We start from the raw sequence: 17,494 nt of genomic DNA, 5'->3' as shown, positions 1-17,494 counted from the left end.
CATGCATCATGTGTTAAATAATCCTTATTAATGTCAATTAAATCATGAGGGGTGAATCCACACCTCATGAACCACGCTCTAATCAATATGGTGCTAAGGGTTTATCGTGCCAAATAATAATAACCTTGTACTAGGGGGTTGGTGAAACCAAGGCGGTACTAGACAAAATTAGTATTATTTGTTGACGAAAAGTCAAAACATCCACAAAAATTAGAGGGGAAGAGAAAGTAAATTTACCAAATAAAGCCCATGACACATTTTGAGACTTCACCTTCAACCCAAGCTTGAAAGAAAATTAGCTACTCGTAATTGAACAAGGGGCAAAATGGGAATTTATTAAAATACGTAGAAAATACAAGATGGAGAAGGAATTACAGAAAATGGATCCCAAAAATGGATTCAGAGATATCAAATTAGGGGGGAGAGGCCTTTTTTTTTATAGATACATGGAGTAAATTATGGCCATCAGATTAAAAACAGTTTGGACGCTCAGGATTGGGTCACGTCATCAGTCAACAGTACGCGGTTTGACCACGTGGATGAACAGTAACACAGTTTGACCCGGGTTGAACAGTGACGCGGTTTGGTTGAAAATAATCATGTGTGATGCATGTACCGTACGCGAGATTTTTCGTCCACTGATATACTGCCACGTCACCATCAACAGTACATAAGAATTTTAGTCCAACAGGATCATGACACCTCATCAGTCAATGCCACATCATCGGTCAATGCCACGTCATCGATCCATCTATGTGAACAGTGTTATGAACAGTAATGTAGACAGTACCGTACACATGAATAGTACCGTACATGTGAATAGTGCCATTTTTCCTTTTATGTTCCTCTTAAGGTTTTCGACTGTCCTGAGTTCAAAAGTGATGTCCGTTTTGCCGTATGATCTCTCGTTTATTGTGAAATGACCATGATGCCCCTAAAATACATAAAATACTTAATTAACATCAAACACACATAATTAAATTGCAAGAAGCTTAAATACATAAAAGTAAGGGTTGTTAGTAAAACTTGAAATCCTTTATAAATATACATTTTCTAACACTCAACAAATATTTTCTAAGTGTCTAGATCATTTTGTTTTGTGAGAAATGACCTATGTCGTTTTTTTGTAAAGAATGAACCTAAGTCTATTTTTATTAGTAATATTTTCTAAGTGCCTAGGTCAATTTTTATAAAGAATGAACATAGGTCATTTTTCGTAAAAAAAATGGACCTATGTCATTCGTTGTGAAGAGTGGACTTAGGCCATTCTTTGTGAAGAATGGACCTAGGCCATTCTTTGTGAAGAATGGACCTAGGCCATTCTTTGTGAAGAATGGACCTAGGCCATTCTTTGAAGAATCGCACGTTTGGCACTTTGTTCAAGACTCGCCCTTTAGGTGTTTTACTTATAAATATTTTCTAAGAGCCTAGATAATTTATTATAAGGAATGGACTTAAGTCGTTCTTTATAAAAAATTAACCTAGGTCATTCTTTGTGATGAATAAATCTAGGTCATTCTTTGAAAAATCGTGTCTTAGGCATTATGTCCAATATTCGCACTTTGGGTGTTTTATTTAAAAATATTTATCAAGTACCTAGGTCATTGTTTGTGAGAAACGAACCTTGGTCACTGTTTATAAATAGTGGACTCAGGTCGTTCTTTGTAAATAGTGGACCTATGTCGTTCTTTATAAAGAATGAACCTAATTTTTTTTATGGATTATGCTTTTGGTGTTTTGTCGTATCTTACACTTTGCCACTTTACTTTGAATTCTAAATACTTAAGGTCATTCTTATAAAGAATGAACTTAGGTTATTTCATATAAAATATTTTTATTGGGTTTATATTTTTCAAAAGTATTGGGTCATTCATAATTTAGTCTAAAAGGTGTGTTGAGTAGCTTTATTAGTATTTTGAGTAAATAAAGATAATTAATTTAAATAATTTAAGGATATGTTTTGCAATTTTTTAGAGTGTACAAAATAAAACTTAATTTTTTAAATTAAGTAGATAAGTGTATAGGGTAATAGAGTATTCAAATTAACCTTTAGAGTGTAAATAACTCCACCCATAATATAATAATTTATCTATTTCTAAGTACAAGATGTTTTATTTTAGTTTGGGAAATTATCATTCATATACCCTATATTTACTCTGTTATCAAAAATACTATAACACTTTGAGGGTGTATCAATCGTCCACTCTTAGTTGATAAAATGTATCAGCCGACCACCAAACCGTTAGTTGCCGTTTGAAAGTTAACGGAATTACAGTGAATTGACGATTTTACCCTTGAAAATTATCACTTGTATACCCTTAAATTATCACTTGTATCATATGAAAAGACCAAATTACCCTTCTGACGTCATCATCATTAAACGGCAACTAACAGTTTGGTGGTCAGCTGATACATTTTGTCAACTTAGAGTGGACGATTGATACACCCTCAAAGTGTTGTAGTATTTTTTATAATGGAGTAAACTAAGGGTATGCAAATGATAATTTCCCTTTTAGTTTTTTCACATAAATTTAAATCAATTTCATATAGAGAACGCAAGTTTTAAATACAACATGTGAAATTTTAATATATTGGCCTAAAAAATAAAAAGTGAGTCCATAGCCATGCCTATTCTACTATATTAATAATGGTCTTATTTTAGAGTGTTTTCTGGTCTCATAAAATGATCTGCACTATTGTAAAACGTTTGAAAGATCATAAAGTATCAAATCCACATTGTACTTCGCATGGACGTCCATGGGAAAGAACTACTAATATATATATATAATCTTTCTCTAGTGTTAAAATATTAAAAAAAAGCACAGATTTCAATACATTGAAATCTATGTGTGTGTGTGTGTGTGTTTTTTTTTTTTTTTTAATTTTAGCGAGATCCTTACTTGAATAACGTGAAGATGTCCTAATTAGAAAATGACTATGTATGTATCTATTTGTTTGTATAAAATCTTTATATCACAAATTGTATTTCTAATCTTTATATAACAAATTTTCGTCTAATGGAGACATTAATCTTTATACTAGAAAAAAAGGAAATGAATAATGAATGTCTTGGATAATAATTGTTTACTCATGTTTTTTTTAATACAATTGTTTATTCATGTTTGATATATCTAGTTTGAGATAACAAACGTGAGTAGATCACATGCATGACAATTGATATTTATCAATCTTGCATTGTATGCATAAAAGAAGATAATGCATGCATGAGAACATAGAGCTATAAAGCCCACAAATGTTTCTTTGGACTGATGAAAATTTTTTCATTACAAATCTAACAAAAATTCTTTAATTTGATTTTCAGTATCATTTTATATTTATTGATTATAATTAATTACCACTCAACTCACTAGATGGGTAAAGAGATGGCCAATGGGTTGGGCCGACAAAAGAAGGTTTGTGCGGGCTTGTGTTTCTGCCATGCCGTGCTCACCATGTACTTCGTGTTGTGTTGTGTTGTGCTTAAATTTTTATGCTTAGGTCTTGTTCGGCACTCGTGTCATGTTGTGCCATGGGTCGGCCTAAGAAAAAAAGTACAAAAAGTTTTTTTTTCTTTTTTTAAAATTTTTTTAAGATGGCATGTCAAACTGTTGGCACACTTTTTTCAAGCCCATGTATTTTTTTGGTCCGTCTACCTTTAGTCAAATTCAATAAAATCAAAATTTTAAAATTTAAATTCATATTCAATAATAATAAACGAATAATAGTAAGAGAATGTAATACTAACCACTAAATTAGACCATACAATATTAGAATTCTTTTTTAATACTTAACAACAATAACAATAATTTTTTCATAAGTTTTTATTAATTGTTAACTTGAACTTATATAAAGTCATAAATCATAATCTATAATAAGATTAATACATATATTTTATAAAATTATGATATTTATAATTTTATTTATTAAAATCATGATATCATCTATTCATTTACTAAATTATAAACATAAAACAATTAGAGTATTTTTTAAAGCTAAGAATTAAATGAATCTAAAAAGCTTTCACTAATAAAATATATTAAAAGAATCAATTTTAACTTATTTGTAAAATCATAAAATTTTAAGTTTACTTTCACTAAAAAGGTAAAATATGTTTATTACATGCTTTTTCACATGTCGTACTTTAACCCATCTCTAATTTTGTCGTATTTTTAAGGCCATGTGTCCAAAATTCTCAGCATAGCCAAGCCCACATGCATGCCATGACATGCCTCGTGCGGCCGTACCCTACCAAAACGCGCTTGTGTAGTGCCGTGTCGTACTATACAAACACTTGCAGTGCCAATGCTGTGCCAGCAACCTGGTTTATTGGCCATCTTTAGTTAGGTGGGTGCCATTGAATGGCTTTGTCAATTGCTTATAGAATCCTAAGTTGGTTTTGGCTTATTTTGAGGAAATAGTTGAAATGATCTTACACACATTATAGAGTACTATGGTCATAAATTAAATATAATTAAGGACCCTATAGTTTAGACTTATTAGAAAAATGTCTTTAATTAGTTTCACAAACCATTAATGACCGGACCTTCCCTCCTAGTGAGGTAAAAGAAGTTGTTAACTTTGGGATTTATTTGGTTTTCCTAAAATAAAAAGGGCGGAGCACATCGCAACTACCCTAAACAACCCCTTAATCATGAATTTTTATATTTGAATTTTGTTTTTAACTTTATAACAAGTTCGATGATAATACTATTAACACTTAGCACTGCATATAAACATCAGTTTTGAATTTGATAAATTAGGCAACTAAAAATGAGTAACTAGTGAAATGATCTTTAAAGGTGCACATATGAAATGAGCAACCAAAATCCAGGATCCATTTACCTTATTGATGAATATCTGAAGCAACCAAGACACCGATAGATTCATAACCTTCATGCTCAACAATAGCTGCATCACTATTCTGACTTTTCTACTTGATTTTCCTTTCTGAACAGTCTTTTGTGAAGTAACCGTCTTTGTGACATTGAAAGCACTTTTAATTTTTGGATTTGTTTTTGGATCTTGATTAATTCTTCTTCTTATCATTTTTTTAAATCAAATCTTCCATGTATTTTCAACCCTTTATTAGAAGCATTATCAAGGCTTCTTTGCTTTTCTAACAATTGCCTAGTATTAAGGGCATACTTGACTTCATCCAATGTAAGGATTTGCCTCCCATACATTAAGGTATCAACAAAATTATTGTATGATTCAGGAAGAGAACTTATCAATAACAAGGCCTTACGTATATTATTTAAGGGTTCATGAATTATGGCTAAAGTGCCATACACTTGATTAAACTTATCTATATGTTGATCCAATGATAAGCCTTTAGCCATTTTCAAAGTAAACATTCTTTTCTTTATGTACAACCTGTTTGCTAATGATTTCTCTATGTATACGGCCCCAAGTTTCTCCCACAAGAGAGTAACAATTAGTTCTTTTGCAACTTCTATGATGACAGAATCTGCAAGACTCAATATAATGGTACTCCTTGCCTTCCTATCTATCTCAGCTTCCTATTCAGAAGTCTTTGAAGAAGAAACATCCTTGCCTTCTTTCATCACAGTTAGTAGAATTGCATCCCCCAACCCTTGTGTGAAATAAAATCTAGGAGTGTTGTATATCATTTTTTGAAAATGATGCTGGAAATTAGCATCATTTTCTCTCTTCCAAAACAAATTTACCTTCGTTTTTGTTGTGGAATAAAATCTAGGAGTGATGTATAAGTGGACGTACGAATGGGAGCATGAAGGACTATGTGATTAAGAAAGTGATCGTGGAAAAAAAAGGGGTTTAGTTTTTCATATATCAAGATTTCTTCTTCGTGTTTGCTTGTTTAAGAGAATTCTATAAACATCTTTCGGGCAACTGAAAGAACATTACTGGTCAAGTCAAGATTTCTTCTCCTTCAGTAGTGTATCATGATTTTAATTTTAACCAATTTTCTCCTCTTGGTACATGTTCTAAATTGAACATTTACAGGATAAATGTATTTTCAAGTATGTTTTCAACATTCATTTTGGTTCTGTTATCTTTTCATTTGCATTAATTGTTCTGGTTGCCAAAAACTAGCAAGGTTTGATTAAAAGACCATAGGCGGCCTCAAATTTTCTGTGGTTCATCAGTGATCCAAACAAAGCATTTTTCAAAACTTAGACCCCTATGATAAAGATCACATTCACTCGTTTATGTATTTTAATTTTAATATTTTTTACTTATCATATAAGCATCAACGCGTCAACCTTGCAAGTCGATACTTGAGTTATATATAATTATGGGCGCGTTTGAGATTGAGGTATTGTAACTTTAAGTTACATCTGTTGTGGAAAAAAAATTATAATTATAAAATAAAAGTTAGTAATATATAATAAATATAAATTTTAAATAATAATTTTGATGAAATTATTAAATATATAATAGATTTTGGATTATACAAGTGAAAAATTATATCAATATGATTTTTAAGTTATAACAGTTAGTGTTTACCAAATACTTTATAGCTGTAACTTTTAAGTTACAACTGCCCAACCTCAATCCCAAACACATCCGCCTGGTAGGTCTTTTAAAGGTTTCTGTGAAGTTGCCGAGAATTTTCATTGGGATAGCAGTGTCATTCTAGTACTTTTATATATGGGAGCCTCTAAGTTACAATAATTGTACCATATGTTTGAGGGAAAATAGGAAAGGTAATAGAGCGCCACGTGTCAGCCAATGGAATGATTTCAGCACAATCGGAGGTACCCTGCATAATCCGAGGTGCCCGACATGACTTGAGGTACCCCGTATAAATAGAGGTACCATATACAATTAGAGGTATCCCACACAAATAGAGATACCCCATATAATATGAGGTACCCCATACAAATAGGGGTGCCCCATACAAATAGGGGTACCCCGCGTAACAGGGGGTACCCCACGTAACTCGAGGTACCCGGCAAAGCGGATGTAAGAGAATCCGCCAAAAATATCCGCCATGAGAAACGTCTCCGCTTCCTAAAAGATATTATTTGATTTTGTCAGAATTAGGAATCAAGAACGTCGTATCAAAAGGGGGGGACAGCCGCCTGCTACCTCTGCCAAAAGTGAAGGACACTGTCCCAAGGACAGTGGTCCCCAGCCGCCTACCCGACAGCTACTGCAGAGGTACCCTGGACCACTCTCCAGCGCGTGCCACGTTTCCAAAAGATGAGATATGCCGCGCACATGCAGATAACGGCCCAAAAAATTATAAAGAGGTAAAAGGACGTTAGCCAAAAAGGGGTACGCCACGTGGCAGCTAAGGTACTCCATATATAAAGGCGCCTAGGTTTCACTCTCCACCATGCTCTCACTCACCATGAACACACACTCCAAAAAATAGGTTTTCTTTAACCTTAAACCCTAAATTTACAGAGGGCTGGCCAGCTCTCTTTACCATTAAAGCTTGAGTTTGCTAACTTGAGCGTCGGAGTGTGAACGCCGGGGTACCCCGGCTTCACCTCTAACCTCTATTTCACTGTTTTGCAGGCGTGAAACTCATTTGGAAAGACACCTCTCTCGTTTCTGACCTTTCACCATTGTTACCACTCTTTCTCCTCTTCTCACCTCCCTCGAATTTCAAATACACCGCACCGCACAAAATAAACTAGTGAGGTACCCCATCTCCCCCAAAAATATAAATTTATTGTTCTAGATTGATTTTGGATTTTCTTACCCCCAAAATCAGTTGAAAACACCATACATCTCTCATGTGAACCACACAAAATTATAGGACCCATAATTTATGTGGTTCACATGAGAGATGTATGTTACAATTATTGTAACTTAGCATTTGCCTTTATATATTAGTAGAGCTGCAAGATCCTCCGGTCATCTTCACACATAGACATTGACAAGGTGATGGAGTACCAATATATTGTGATTGATGAATCCGAGGACGAGGAGGAGGAGCAGCAGCTAAGAACGGTTGCCCACGTTTCAAGATTTGAAAATCAGTACACAATTTCCAATATTGTTGCTAGTGTCAGTCGTCGTCTTGAAGAGAGGCGAAGAAGAAATGTTGTGGGAAATCGGAAGCCATCTGTCTCCATTTTCAAGCTTCCTTCTAGTCTCACGGGAATCAACTACAAGTGTACGCAACCCGAGATGGTTTCAATAGGTCCCTACCACCATGGCAAAGATCATCCGCTCGAGTTTGAAGAGTACAAATGGTTCTTTCTCGATAAATTCCTTGATCGGACTCGGAGCGAAAAGGACCTACACGATCATCTGCTGGAAATGCTGCGGATAGAAGCACGCACAAACAAGAAGGTGCTATTCAGCAAATGTATTGATGCCGAGTGATGATTTTGCAGAAATGATGCTGCTTGACGGATGCTTTCTCAGTGAGATCTTATGCCACCTTGGCCGAGACGAATCTGATGCGGACCTGGACTTTGATGAGCCCATCTTCACTAGGCCATGGTTAATTCCCATGCTTGTCAGGGACATTGTTCAACTCGAGAACCAACTTCCTCTGTTTGTTCTCAAGTCATTGTTTTCCAAGTCTGGCTGTGACGAGACTTTTATCAAGCTCGTCTCAGAATTCTTCAGTCTCCCTGGTCAGGTCCAACACTTAACTACCGGCCCGAATTTCTGAAATGCAGGCACTTACTGGAGTTATTTTACCTGGCTCTCTTTCCATCGTTCTCAGTCAACTCGATTGCTGAACGAGAGAAATACCGTCCATCTACTCATTCACTGCAATGCGTGACACAACTCAGGCGATCAGGAATCAAGATCAAGCCAAGAAAAGCTGAAAGCTTTTTAGATATCAAATATGAGAAGCAGGTGCTCCAAATTCCATCCATCACCACAAACGACATCACCAGTACTGTGCTGATAAATTGCGTTGCCTTGGAACAATGCCAGGAACGCAAGATCAAATACTTCTCAAACTATGTCTCCTTCATGTGCTGTCTCATCAGCCAACCAAGAGATGTTGCGTTGCTTGGCCTTGATGGAGTCATTACTAATTTTTCTCAAGATGATCAACACGTTGCAGATTTGTTCAATGATCTCGGGAAAAATACTGCCTTAAATGTCAGAGAAAGCTACCTTTGGAAGGTATTACATGACGTGGGTGCCTACTACAGCAGCTGCTGGGCAAGTATGATTCGTACCTATTTCAGCAGTCCTTGGTCATGCATTCTCAGTGTTCTCTGCTTTTGTCTTGTTAATGCTTACCACGGTACAATCTGTAATGTCTGTTTTAAGTTACTTGCATGACTTGAAATAATGTTAGCTGAATTTTCATCTAGACTCAACCTTGAAACAAATGCTTAGAGATTAGGGATGGCAATGGGGAGGGGAGGGGAGGGGACCAATCTCCCCATACCCATCCCCGATATTTTGTTATGTCCCCGTCCCCTCCCCGTCCCCGTCAGAATTACTTAAGTGAATCCCCATCCCCTCCCCGAATACTAACAGGGGATCCCCGAGGGTCCCCGGTCCCCGAATAATTAATAGTCTAATACATTTTTTTTTTCGATTTTAAATTAATCATATTAAAATAAAAAATTCAGATAAAAATAAAGTTCAAAATATATCTTGCATTAATATTGATCCATTTCAAAGTCACATTCAAAAATATAAATTATTAAAATAATTATCTTTGTCAATGACTCAATCTTCATAATCCTACAATAAAAAGAAAAAAAATTATTTTTATATCGACAATAAAATAAATGTAGATACTTAATTAATATTTTTAATAAAACTATTTACCTCCTGCTCCTCCAGTTCTTCCTCGAGAAATGTGGCAAATTGAGAGCTAACCTCAGATTTCAAACCTAAAACAATGAAAATGATATAAGTAACGTAACTTATAAGCGCAAATATTAATAACTGTATAATATAATTACAATGTAAAATAAACTCATACTGCTATTGTAAGCTCGTAACCAACTTTGACAGCATATTAAGGCCTCCAATGTGCTTGAATGAAGTTTGTTACGGTGTGAGCTCACAACTCTACCACCGGTGCTAAAAGCTGATTCAGAAGCAACTGTTGTAATTGGAATTGCCAAAATATCTCTAGCAATTCGAGCTAATGTAGGATACGAATTAGGATTAGAACTGTTGTAAATTATAATTAGGCAGCTCTCTCCTGTATCATTGTGGTTTGGATTAAAAATTTAAGACTTTAATTAGTTAATTAAGTTTAAAAGTTTAATAATATAACTATTTTAATATTTATTATTTTTAACAATATTTATAATTTTGTTATTTATTTATTAGTAATTTTAAAAATAAAAATAAAATTAAAAATTAAAATGGGGAAATGGGTAGGGGATGGGGATTCCACCTCATCCCCGTCCCCTCCCCGAATAAAAAATTGGGTAAAAAATTTTCCCCGTCCCCTCCCCGAATAAAAAATTGGGTATAAAATTATCCCCGTACCCTCCCCGAATGGGGAAAATCCCCGAGGGTACCCGTCCCCGTGGGGATTTTTGCCATCCCTATTAGAGATTGTTGTGTAATATTGTTCGTCGAGTTAGTGGGTTACTCGAATAGCAGTATCTTCTAGTTTCACCTGGTACGATGAAGTTGGTATACGAAGACTGCTTGCTTGGAATACTTGAACCGGAAATAGAAAAGCTTGGCCCAAATCAGAAAGTAAAACCTCAGCTGGCAATGGGGTGGGCTTGGCCCATATACAAAGTGGTTAAATATGGATCAATCTACAAACCGATATGAGGTAGGTCGAGTTTTAATTATGAACCCATTTATAAGAGAAAATGTTAATGACTTCGAGGTAATAAAACCATCATTTAAGTAGTAGGAATATAACATTGTGAATTTTATTTTCAAAACAACTACCCACTTGTTTGTCAATTTCTTCTTTTTTTCTTAAACATACACCAGAATAAATATGATTGACCTGTTGCATAAATGGTGTTAGGGTGTTTAGGTTTAATTCAATCCGCTTAATTTGCATAAATCCACATAACTCAATTAACCACAAAATAATGAATTAGATGCGGATTTATGTAAAACCTGCAAAACTCCATCCCCGATCAGCCCAAAACGGCCCTTGGTGGTTGCACTGTAGAAGAATTTCTCCATTTAAAAACGTATTCTTCTGTTTTATATTTCGAGGAAGGTTTACTAGTTTCGGGACGCAGTTGATTGACGAATGTCGGCGAATCTTTTCAGAGATTGCAATTAGCACGTGTAGAACTGCGCGTCAGCTGCGGGGCGCAAAAAGCAAATTCAAAGAATGTGGAGGTGCAGCAGCTTCACCGAATGAATCTTGATAGCTAAACAACAAATATCGCCCGCCTCATTGCTGATGCCGCCGATATCAGTACGAACTTTATGTACATATGCTGTACGATTCTTTGAATCAGCTTCACAGGTTGCATTAATCCTGAACAAGATAAATTATAATCTGCGACGACTCTATTACATCAGAGATTTGAAATTTCTTTATGGTTGTGTCTGCAGCACTCTCCTGCTTTTACATAGAGTTGGTGGGTTGATCTGTTAGCGTCACAAAAACTATTAAATGATTTCTTTGTAGAAACTAGTGTTGCCTTCTTTGACAAAATCATGCAAGAAACTATCGTTTTCATTTCTAGTTCTTCTTAATTAACGCTTAATTAATCTTTGAAACTGTTGAGCGCTTAAAAAGAAATTTTGCTTTAATCTCGGCAAGTACCACGAAATTTAATTTCTTGTTGAAAAATACATACATGCATAATCCATCCCTATATTCAATGAATGCTGAGATGGATAGCCTCAAGAAACTAAATATATTATTCAAACACCCAAAACATCTTTTTCTCGCTTGCAACTATACGCGCAAAGTTCAACAAATTCATTTGACCAAAATAACTACGGGTTCAATTCAACACCATTTTCCAATAATAAGTGGCCCTTTTTTTTTCCTAACAATATTGTTTTGACAGAGAATGAATTACAAAATTTTGATAAAAGGTATAAAATAACTAAAAAACCAAGATAGTTATAAATAATTTATTTTTATCAAAACATTTTAATTTTTTTAGTCAAAGTAACATTTTTTTTTCTTTTTGTTTCTAGAACTTTAATACTGCATAAAATATAATAAACACATTTTCTCACTAAGTGTAAGATTTGATGAATTGCATATTAATTTAAATTTTTCCCCTTATTTATTGGCCGAAAATAAGCTTTCTAATATAGAGAAGGGTCCAATTCTTGGAAAATTCTAGAATATATTTGATGTACCGTGTCAGTCATACAATAAGTAAATAATAACATGACATGTGTGTATTTATCTTATAAACCAGTGATGATTATATTAAATTCAACTATATATGTCATGCGTGCATCAATTAATTGTAATACATATAAAGTATTCTAGAATTTTTTTTGGCGGCAAATAAGCATTCTAGAGAAGGATCCAATTCCTTGGTGGGTGCATTGAAACGTGGAAAATTATGGGTGTTGGTTGAGGCAGTTCATTTGATGATGAATATCCATGAATGTTTTGACTTGCCGGCACGTGTAGAATGCGTCAGCTAACGGCCACACGAAACAAAATAAAACGAATGCAAAGTATCTGCGGACTGCAGCCTCACGTTCGCCAAAAGACTGTCGATAACCCAACAACACTTAATATCGTTATCTCAAAACGATATCAGATATAAATTGCACTATTCAATTAAGCCAACCGCAATATATTTGAATTGAAGATTCAAAAACAAAAATTAATAGATAAATTATGCTACTGTATAGATATTTATATTCAGATTCGTTTAAATGAAGAGACAAAATAATTAACCATGATTTATCAGCTCCCCGCTCAGCCTTCCAACTTAATCCAAGTCTCAGCATACTGCTGTCTTGATCCAAGCTCGAAGCGAAACACACCAAAGCCAAGCACGACCAAGAGAAAGAGAGATGAGAGTGACTAAATTCTTGGCCAAGGCACTAATCGATAGAACACTAACTCTAAATAGGTCAGAGTTACCTAAATACATTTGCTGAATGTAGGAAATTCTCATATATCGATTATAAAATTATCTATTTGATTATGAGCTAAAATAATACAATTTTTAATATTCTAATTGGGTACCAATTTTAGAGCCTTTATTAGTAAAATAATCGTGAAGAAAATAATTATAATTCAAAAGCAAAGTAACAATTAAGTACATGCAAGTACTTGAGACATAATATTTGAAACTGTCAAGCCCTCCAGAAAAGAAATTTTGCCATGGCGTAGCAAGGATGAACAAACCACCATAATTGACATTCTAATAGGAAATAGATACACGCATAATAATATTGCGTCCCTCATTCAGTGAATGTACGCAATACCAAAATGCTATTATAAAGTTGAATGTGAGACCTTATAAAACAAAGATATGATTACATTATTTGTTTTTATTCTTAGGGAATCCTGCTATGGATAGGCTCGAGATACTTTACACATTATTCAACTACCAAAAACATATAAATGAATACTCTGTCGTTTTACCTTAAATGCTGCTTGAATCTTTTCTTGCTTTTAAATCAGAAACGATCAACAAATTCTATTGACCAAAAATCATGTGCTCTTACTTCTAACACCATTTTTTTTAATGCCTGCAATGTGGATTAACTAGTAGTCTAACCACTGATTCCTTAATGTGCATGAATCGCGCTTGCATATATTTATATACATAAATAGAAAGAGACAAATATATATATATATATATATATATATATTCTCTTAAAAACAATATGCTAAACCGTGTTGAATTCGACATATTTGGTGCTTTGTGGACACAATAACATAATTAAAATTTTTGAAGTTCGGTGTGGCAGATGCAAGATGAAACCAACACGTAATTTAAAAAAGAAAGATTTAAATTTTAGCATTTATATGTGAGTGACTGGAAGGCAACTAAGGGTGTTTCTTTAAAAAAAGAAAAAAAGAAAAAGAAAAAAGAAAATGGCAGGACTATAATTGTTTATCTACCACTAGCAGGAGAATTATTGATTAATTAATTAAATGCTTGAGGTATAGGAATACATATAAAACTGAGGAAAATCAAATGCAACAATTTATAATTGTGCTACTTGCATCATAATTGTACAACAATACTAACCAGCCCGGTGTGGTAGGATTTCGACATTGAGATTAGCAACATAGTGGGGCTGACAGCAATTAGTCGGGCTGTCATAGAAAATTTATGAATGAATTGATCATTAATGCTTCTAATACAAGGGGGTTAAGCTAGGGGTTAGAAGTAAAGTGAATGATTAGTGATAAATATTCTTGCACTAGTTTATCAACTTGATCCTATTTAATTAAACTGAAATATATTATTTAATTTTACGCACCAAATTGACAAGTGGGGAGATGGCCATCGGCCAGAGCCAGGCTTGAGAATGTACCAATCTTAAATTTTGCACCCACTTTCTGATTGATTCACTTTTTTAATTTGTGCATGTCCCTGTAGGACGTAGGTCACAGGCCACAACAACAACACCTACTCACGCGTCCTCCAATTCGAAAATAAAATTATTATTATTATCATCATCCAATCCAATGCCAATACTCATAGTCATATTCAACGCACTTCATTTATTTCGTTGGTCTATTCGAAATTGACCTAAATGGCCATGCATGCATCCCAAAGTTGTTCTTCATTTGAATCGTGTGTACACACACACACACACACAGAGACATACAGCAGGATAAGAAAATCAAAGATATGGCACGCAGAAACATTTAGAATAAAGGATAGGGGATACCGTATGATCTCTGCAGCGTGCATCAGATCTTTTTCGATCCATTTGCTCAGCTAATGATCTGATATGTCGTTGTAGTTGGTAATTATGAGTAGCTACTGTGGATTAGTTAACTAAACATTGAATCTGATAGAATCAATAAAGTGTTCTTAATCACGTGACTGGGTCAATATTATTAATTCACGCTTAAAAGTGAAGTTAATACAGCTCAACCCACCCCACGCTACAAGTTTTGTACATGTTTAATGACATTTGCATTGGTCGGTAGAATTACAGCTTAATTTTATCTTAATTTGGTCCTCTTTAAATTAACATTGGTCAGTACTCAACAACGTTCTTTAAAAATTGTATTTTGTATGGCTTGGAAGCGTGATAAAATGAACAATGAGAAACGGCCTGGTGAGGGCACGTAGTATCTTATAAACAAATTTAATGGAGAATTCCCATGAAAATTAGAAATGGGGCAAAGTTAAGTGGGTGAAAAGGTTAAAAAATTAAAAGTTGTCTGTCGATCTATGTACTCCCTCTCTGGTTGCCAGCAAGATATTCAAAAAACAATACTAGATAAAATATTATTAAAAGAAAGAAAGAATGTAAGAAAGGAAAATATGGCTCTTGTTTCAAGCCGAGCTCTATTTTATTTTATTTTTTAACTTGGAAAATGTTCAAGTGAAAAATCATCATAGAACGAAATCACCGTGATATCCAATCACCAAATTACAATCTCTAATGACCTCGAAGAATATGATTATGCAATCACCAAGATCACGATTCCACAAATATAATGACTTCAATTATATCAATGTGTGTGTGTGTGTGTGTATAATTTTCTTATTTATTATCCTATAATGTAAGACTAATTTGTTGTGTACTTGTATTGTTAATTCATAATAAATTTAAGAGCTGATTACTTTCTTATTAGCTAATATTGAAGCAGAGCTAGGTTTAAACTTATTGTTTTCACTGTCATCTTAGAGCCAGGTTAAAGCTCTCCTAATTAACATTGGTTTTGTCCGATTTTATCTTAATATATATATTTTAATCTAAAACCATTTCTCTTGATATAAATCTAATCAGTTTCACTCAGTCTTCTTTCTTTTTTGTTATCAATATACTTTTGAAGAATTCAAATACATTTTGTGACATATATATTAGGATACTTTAGTATTGTTCAAGTTGAATTATTTGGATCTTTTAAAACCTATTTCATGTGCAAATTTTCAAACTCAGGAGCTCATATTTTTCAATGCCATCTTGACAAAGGGTGTGAACAGGAAATAATCATCAATCATAGAATGAAATGGCCGTTGTCTCCACACTATCAAGATAATGATTTTTATAATTGACAAGAGGGGAAACCTTGGTGCAACTGTGGTACCGTGCCATAGTTGCATCCAACCGTTGGATGCCAGTGGACCCCACTAATTCAAGTGCATCCAACGGCCGGATGCAACTGTGGCACGATACCACAGTTGCACCGTAGCCTGATCCTTGACAATATCACGACTCTGCAATCTCTATTATTAGAATATATCATTTATTTATTTATTTATCATCATAGTGTCCGTATAGAGACTCATTTATTATAGGGTAATTGTTTTGTTTTTTCGGACTTTTTTAAAAATACACATATCTTTTTTTTTTTTTTTGCTGACTTCCACATGAAGTTACAAAATGTATCATTTTTCCACTGCCGTCTAAACTCCGTGAGAGAAGTTAACAGAATATTAACAAAATGATTATTTTACCCCTTTAATGTAAAATTACTATTTCGCCCTGATTAAATGAAAAAAAATTAAATTACTTTAAATTTTCTTTGCAATTTAGACATTAGATAATAAATTAAACAAAATAATTTAGAATATTTTTATCTTTTTTTCCTCTTTCTGCCACCTTTAAATGACGTTGACTTTTACTATGCATGTGAAATGATAATTTTACCCCTATTACATCAGTAAGGTTATAACAGAATATAAACAAAAGTGAAAAAGTGTAAGAAAATGTAACTTTTAGTAGAAATCAACTAAAAAAAAATAAGATATTTGTATTTCTGAAAAAATCGAAAAAGAACAGGTGGTCGATAGATAATTTCTCTTTATTATACGGCCAATCCAAGTGAAATAAAGTGCTCATTTCTTTTTTTCTTAAAAGGAAAAAAAGAGTTTTTGTATTTAAACAAGATTCTATTTAACCATTTCTCGTTTGAATGTTAATCTTGCAAAAAATTATTAATCCTAATTTTAATTAGGTAAATTTGAAATTAGGAAGAAGTTGCGTTTATATTCAGGTTGGGCGATATTTCAAGTACAACGTCATAATTCTTTAGATTATGATAATGGGTGGCAACATTTGCACCACACATGGATCGCAAATAATATTTCCTTTATATTATGAAAAATTATTCGTATCAATAAGAAAAAAAAAACATAAATGTGTGACAATTTTGGAAAGCAACATAAATCGGTGGAATAACTCTTTACTCGGTTAAATTTCTATTTTAAAAAAAAGAAAAAATTGTAAATTATGTGTCAATTTGTTGGTTTTATTCAAACACGAATAATATTTGGGATTTCAATTATGTGTCAATTTATTAATTTTATTCAAATACGAATTAGTTAGGACTCAAGTATTGGATTCAGAAAAGGAAGCAGAAGAAAGAAGTGGATGGTAATTTGACAAAAATTTCAATATTTGAATCGTGAGATCCATTGATTCTGCCCATTTGATATGAATACGATGATAAAGCTGA

The 17,494-nt window shown here is 33.7% G+C and overlaps 1 pseudogene; it reads left to right on the top strand.

Annotated features, from left to right (window-relative positions):
* Positions 1-7,874: 7,874 nt before the first annotated feature.
* LOC112497980 (UPF0481 protein At3g47200-like) lies at positions 7,875-9,259 on the top strand (annotated as a pseudogene).
* Positions 9,260-17,494: the final 8,235 nt, after the last annotated feature.

This window comes from Citrus sinensis, chromosome 1, assembly GCF_022201045.2.
Source record: "Citrus sinensis cultivar Valencia sweet orange chromosome 1, DVS_A1.0, whole genome shotgun sequence".
NCBI classification, from domain to species: Eukaryota; Viridiplantae; Streptophyta; class Magnoliopsida; order Sapindales; family Rutaceae; genus Citrus; species Citrus sinensis.
The sequence above is the reverse complement of the archived record's forward strand: the minus strand, read 5'-3'. Positions and strand labels throughout refer to the sequence as shown.